Here is a 7002-nt window from a genome sequence, read left to right as displayed (position 1 = left end):
TATCGTTTAAACAAATGAAAGTAGTAGGCCGAGTGGCGTTGGCCCCTATCCCTGATGTAGCCAGTGACCTTGACAACACCGTACCTTCTTCAATGAATAGTAATAGATTTTTATAATTGTCAAGCGAAAACTCCAATAGCCTTTATACTGCTAATTTGAGACTAACAAGAGAAAAGTTTAATGGGGTCTTTGGCTTTATTTACTAGAATGTAACGAATTATGTTACATGCAGAGAATTCTCGAACATTTAACTAATATTTTATATATGGCTATCACGATACATTATTTGACGAGAGTGGTGATATCAACCATTCTACTATTGAAAGTGTTAAGCTCACAATTGGTTTACTAAAATAAATAAGACTGGTGATAAACAAGAATGATGCTTAATATATTCTCAAATTTTGTTTTGAGCGTTATTATCACAAGCATAACCAGATTACTGCCGGAAAATCAAATTTTTGAACCCCACCCACGGGGAGATACCGCATTCAAATATTGATAAACAAAACCGAAAATAAGAGACGGCATGGCAACGCCCTTAAATTTCGTTATCAAATCTCAGATCAAATGTTTTCGTATTCTTTTTTTTTATCATTATTAAGACGATTTAGGCTACAAACCTAGTTACAAAAGCAGGATGCCATAAGCCCAAGGTCTCCAGCAAGGAAAATAGCCCGGCGAGGAAAGGAAATAAAACAGAATCACCAATGCACGAATGACGATGCACCACATTTTCACTATTTTTCGTTCACTTTCATTAGTTTCGAGAGTTAGTCGGTTATCTATTTACTTCACTTTTGTGTTATATATTACCGCCGGATCATTTTACAGTTAATTACTAATGTTTCAAACTTTACTGTGATGTATACTTTAATACTAGTAATTTTAGTTCTAATTATTTAAAATACTTGGCATACTTATAAATACATGGAACAAAAATTCCACATTAACCGATTGCTAAACCGAAGCTGTCAACATCGTTTTACCTTTTTTCAGGTTTTAGCAAAACAAAACAAAAATCGTTCCGGAAGTGTCATGTAATAATGTAAAATAAACAGTCAACAAATCGATTACAAAACATGTAGTTACACTACTTGCCCGTGTCAGATTGGTCCTTTGAAAAATCGATACTGGGAATTTACAACAGGCACACAAGATTTATAAAATGTAAAAGAAAATACAACCATTAAGAGCATTATCAAACACCTGGATGTAATCCATACATGTGCTTAAGCATGAACATGGATGAACATAGGTATACACAATCTGATTTCATAGTTCTACTTTGGCTGATAAAGAGTCTACAATATCACAAACGTCTAATAAATATCACCCATCGTACCAAACTTGCGGAACTTATGAAGATCGTCGTTACAACGACGGACACAAAGTAAATGTCGAAGCGGAACTGAACTGATGTTTGAACTTTGAAGTCTTTCCTGGCTAGTATGAGGGTTCTGACCAGGTTTTGAATTTAACGGCCAAACTGCTTCTTATCATTTCTAATAACACATTTAACAACATTTCGCGATACAACTGAGCTGTTAGACCAGATGAGATTATCACCAAACACTAGATTGTTGTTAATCCTTGATATTTATACGGTCTTTACTCCCTATGTGACACACAGCACATTCAAACCAACGGTAGAGGTGAACGATATGCTTCACCCAATCAGCTGATGTGAGTCAGCGGCCCAGAGGCACCTGGGTCCTAGAGTTGCCCAAAGTTGTTTACCTGACTACAGTTACCAAACTTTAATAACAAATGTTATTTGGTTTCTGAATTAGCAAGGAGTGCTTTCATTTACATACACGAGCTCCGTGATTGTATCTCTTTGGTGAATAAATATAACAATTTCGTTATAAAACAGTCTACATCATCCTAAAACTATGCATACTTATACAAATTACAAGAGGGAGTTGCCATATGCCATTATTATATTAGCAAGGATGTCAAAACTTACCTTACGATACCATTGTCTGTTCTCCCATTCATGAAGACGGGAAATTTTCTTACAATGTTTGTAGAAATACTACATAGTAGCACCTTCATTCATTTAGGTATACGGTATACCGGACTAGATAGTATGAATAAGTGATTGCATTGTACACATGTTAAAGGGAGCGAGGCGAAAACACGGAGACGGGAAGTCAACCGTTTGATGAAAATGTCCCAAAGCGTATATAAAATGAAGTTTAATGGAAACATTATATATATATATATATATATATATATATATATATATATATATATATATATATATATATATATATATGTGTGTGTGTGTGTGTGTGTGTGTGTGTCATCTGTAGTCTGTAATTAAATGTTAATAGCGAAGAGATCACAGAAACTTAATATCATTGTTGTGATTTTCACCAGTTAATTAAATCTGCCCGATGTACTGGGCGGATCGCAAGGCCTTGAAGAGGCAAGATTCCCAAAACCCTCCAGGAGTTAACTAAAATACGGCGATAAAATTTACAATTTTATTACAAAAATAAACTCTGATAAAGACAAACAACATTCTTAAGCATTCACAAAACTCACAGAAAAACAAGACTGACCCTAGGTAATGTAGCATGTGCTCTTCAAGCACAAAGTCCACACCGGACTCATTAACAAACTGAAAATAGTGCCAATTCGAATTCAATACACAACGAATCACACACCAAATATCCCTATTCTTATTTAACTCAGGATTCAGATCCCCAATCACAAGGATCTCTACACTAAACTGCGATATAAAAACTAAACGTCTTGCACTCAAACTTCTACTACAACCAACCTGGTAGACAAGGTAGAGAGGAGAGCTAACAATTAGAGGGGACTTACTTTGGTTGGGGACGTTGGATCAAAGAGGACGAGGCGACGAGCTATCCTTGCAACCTCGGACGTCACCTTTTTGGCGCAATTTGTCCTGAACCTAAATTTCTAGATTGGATTTTTTTTATCACGTTACAACAGAATGACTTTATTTTTCCTAATCTTAAATTACCAGTAATTGATTTTATTAGTCTCAGCGCCTTCCTACCAGGTGGTTTCTTTTTTTGGCTCTAAACGTTCACGTCTGGAACTACATTCATTCGCCCGCGAGTTTCTCCTCTCCCTCCAATTTGACGTAGTCGTAGGTGAAGTCAAATGGCGGGAATTTCGATTGATCGGGTCGAAATTCCCGACATCCTCCACGCCCCAAAATAAGGAGCGATGAAACGTCGGTCAATTGGATGGAGCTAGACTCGGGGTGAGGGGAGTGGCTTACTCCGAGACTCTGTTAGGCTCGCTGCGTAGCGCTCCGCAACGACTCGAACAGAGTACGCACAATATACAACAGCAATGTTACCCCGGGGTAATAAACACAATCAATAATATAGTCATATAACAGATCAAAATAGGCAATGGGCCTAGCAATTCTAAAGCACTCGTGTAATACACATAAGGAACAGCAGAAATAAGTGATATGTACACATTTTACAGAATTCAAATGGCAAGCAATTAGGCAATGGGCCTAAAACAAACAGAAAATGGCAATGGCAATGCATACAATTCAAGCTCTAAGGCAATCAGGCAATGGGCCTAAAACAAACAGAAATGGCAATGGCAGAAATGCAAACATAACAATTCAAGTGCAAAGACAATTAGGCAATGGGCCTAAGACAATTCAAGAAATGGCAGAAATGCAAACATAATATTTCAAGTGCAAAGACAATTAGGCAATGGGCCTAAGACAATTCAAGAAATGGCAGAAATACATACATGACAATTCAAATTCAGTCTGTCTCAACTCACAATAATCGAGACTTCTATAGCGCTGCTACATGCAGGCTGTTACTTAATGAAGTACAAGAGGGAGGGGCTGGTTCTGTGCAACGCTCGGTCTGTACGCACGAGAGACCATCCCGTCCCCGTTCTCCACCCCTAAGCACTTCCAACCTCCGCAGATTCACGCACACCTCACAAACTCCACCCTCCCTACCTTCCAGATAGAACACACCCCCTTTTCACTTACAGTTTACAGCTACTTTTTATATATCGTCACCTTTCAGCAGACAGTCCATTAGTTCTCGCTGTTTCGCGGCAGCCCTTCTCAATGGGCGTGCAGAACGTCCTTGTGCGTTCGTCTGCTCTGTTTCATTTTCATTTTCACTTCTTTCACTAACTACATAGTTCTCACCTTTCTCGTCGTTGTCGTCCGTTCCTGTGGCTGGTTGTTGAGTGGTCGTAGCTGTTGCCATATCCTGGTCGTTCCCAGACGTCTCCGCTATCCCTGGCATTCCGGCTGTCGAACTGTACGCACCCTCTTCTCTGTCATCGCCGTCGTCTCCTTCAGGGTCATCCTCAGAGGGGGCTATTTCTAGGGGAACCAGGTGGCTGACAGCTCGCAGCGATTCGACACCCTCAAACAACACTTTCGCCGAGCGTACGACTCCGTTGTCGTCAGGATACGTCTCCACGACACGTCCCAGAGGCCAAGTCGCTCTCTTCTTATTGTCCTGCTTAACTAGCACGATGTCTCCGGGGTGCAGCTTGGAGGGTTCCCCGGGCCGACTGTCGTGCCGGGCCCTCAAGGCACTCAAGTATTCCTTTCTCCAGCGTTCCCTAAAGGCTTTGAGCGAATCTGTCAATCTTACGTAACGATCACGTAGCTTCCGAGAGGTGAAGGTTGCGTCGAGATGGTCGTCCGGTAAGATCGGGGCCATGAGGTGGACTTGGTGTCCTCTTATCAAATGGGAGGGGGTGAGGACTTCATCCTCGCGCTCGTCACCGCTGTACATGAGCGGTCGATTATTCACCACTGCTTCTGCTTCTTTCACGAGGGTTAGCACGTGGGCGTCCGGCAGGTACTTCTTCCCGAGGGCTATCTGGAGGGTCCGTTTCGTTACTCCTATCAAACGCTCGAAGAACCCACCCTTCCAAGGTGCACGGGGCGTCTGAAACCGCCACTTTATGCCAGTTTTCCTCAGGAACTGCTGGACTTCATCCTCTTCATAAAGTCCCTGCAGGAGGTGGCTGGCAGCCTTGAAGGTTTGATGGTTATCGGACATGATGAGCTGTGGGGCACCGTGGGTGGCACTAAACCGTCTAAGTGCCAACACGAATTCTTCTGCTTCCAAAGAGGGACAGAAGTCAAGGTACACGGCTCTGCTGGCCATGCAAGTTACGATAAGTATATACCCTGGCCGTGTTTCTGTGTGTATTGCTGCTGTGTGGTCCACTCCGACCGCCGTGAACGGTTTTGTGAGGGTGATCCTTTCCTTTGGCAGGGGGGGTGGTGGTGGCTGTCTCGTTAGAGGCTGGAAGGCCAGCTTGCATTCAGGGCATTGCCGCACGGTTCGCTTCGCAATGGAACGTAGACCCGCCACCCAACATTTCTGTCGAAAGATACCTATTAGAGTATTCACCCCACAATGCAAATGTAACTGATGTATATAATTTAGATACATCCTAACCAAATGCCCTTTGGCTGGCAAGAGAATTAAATGATCAGTTTCTCCTACATGGGACACTCGTCCCCTGGTGCAGATGAGATTATCTACCAAAACTAAATTCAATTGTCTAGCAAAATTAGCAACTTCACGAGGGGGTCTGACTCCGCCCTCTAAGTAGGCATAAACAGTAGGCAAATAATGTTTTTGCTCTAATTTTACAACAATACTGAACGGATGCCGTTCTATCTTAGCAAACTTTAAAACTAGTCTGGCTACTCGTAACAAGAATTGGAACCCTACTTCCCTCTTCAGGACGTCCCAAATCTCGCCTGGGGGGGGGGGGGGGGTAGGACACATCTCCCTCAACTCCTGCACCGCCGCTACTACGTGAGTTTGATGTAGTAAATCTTCCTCCTCGCAAGGAACAGGCCTTCCCGTGGTCCTGAGAAATTCTGGACCGTTCCTCCACAGGGGGTTAGCTTGCAATTGTTGAGCCGTTGCGCCTCGGGATAGGATATCGGCAGGGTTCTGCTGACTAGGGACATGGTTCAGACTGAAACTACAAACCTGCTGAATAAAATTAATTTCCGCCACTCTGTTAGAAACAAACACATTTTTATTAGACCTAGCATCGGGCGATGCTACCCACGCCAACGTTACCTTACTGTCGGTCCACATTACTATTTCCTTTGGCTCTATCAGATCCTTGAGCGTTCTTGCTAGTCTGCTGCCTAACAATAAGGCCAGCAACTCTAGCTTAGGGATCGTCAGCTTGCTCATCCCTTTCGGAGTGATCCGGGTTTTACTCGTTACCAGACTTACCCGATTGCATTCGTCCCTAGTATATGCTACTGCTCCATATGCCTTACTGCTGGCATCGGTGAACACATGAAGTTGTAAGCCTCTTTTTCCTATTGATCTTTGAAAGGTGATGTCGCTCACCGCTTTCAAATCATTCAACAATTCACTTGCCTCTTTAGCCCTCTCTTTTCTTAACACATCATCCCAACCTACATTATCCTCCCATAGTTGTTGAAGGAAAAGCTTTCCCCTTACAAATAATGGGCTTATCAAACCTATCGGATCATATATGGAGACTAATTGGGAAAGTACCCTACGCTTCGTGGGCACCCATCCCTCCCCCAACTCACAGATCCCTTTGCTTTCTTTCACACACAATCTGTCCACGTCCCGGGCCCATCGCAGCCCGAGCACGTTCACACTCACAGGCTCACTCCACTGTTTCTCGCTATCGAAGGCCAAGTGATTGCTGGCCCACCCTTCTAAGGGCATACCCGCCCTTTTTAAGATGTTATGAACAGACTCATGCTCTTGCCTCATATGTTCTATATCTTCAAACGTGGCCAGATAATTATCGACATAAAAAGATTTTACTAAATCTGGGCGCCCTTCCTCTTTAAAATGACAGTTTAATATTTGCTGTAGCAAAAATGGACTAGCTGTGATGCCGAACACCACGACTCTAAAGGCGAAGGTAAGCGCTCGACCAGCTGCCTTGCGCCACAGAAATCGTGTGTATTTGGCATCACGAGGATCTAACAAAACACGA

At 42.8% G+C, this 7002-nt stretch overlaps 1 protein-coding gene across 2 annotated transcripts in view; it reads right to left on the bottom strand.

The window, feature by feature from the left end:
• Positions 1-1682, bottom strand: part of LOC137656227 (uncharacterized) — a 19750-nt gene extending 18068 nt beyond the window's left edge. Inside the window, exon 1 of one of the 2 annotated variants that reach the window (XM_068390399.1) lies at positions 1570-1682. The gene's annotated coding sequence lies outside the window, so the exon portion shown is untranslated. The other variant, XM_068390397.1, reaches the window with a different exon arrangement.
• Between the last annotated feature and the right edge of the window lie 5320 nt (positions 1683-7002).

The sequence above is a fragment of the Palaemon carinicauda genome, chromosome 1, assembly GCF_036898095.1.
Source record: "Palaemon carinicauda isolate YSFRI2023 chromosome 1, ASM3689809v2, whole genome shotgun sequence".
Taxonomy (NCBI): Eukaryota; Metazoa; Arthropoda; class Malacostraca; order Decapoda; family Palaemonidae; genus Palaemon; species Palaemon carinicauda.
The sequence above is the reverse complement of the archived record's forward strand: the minus strand, read 5'-3'. Positions and strand labels throughout refer to the sequence as shown.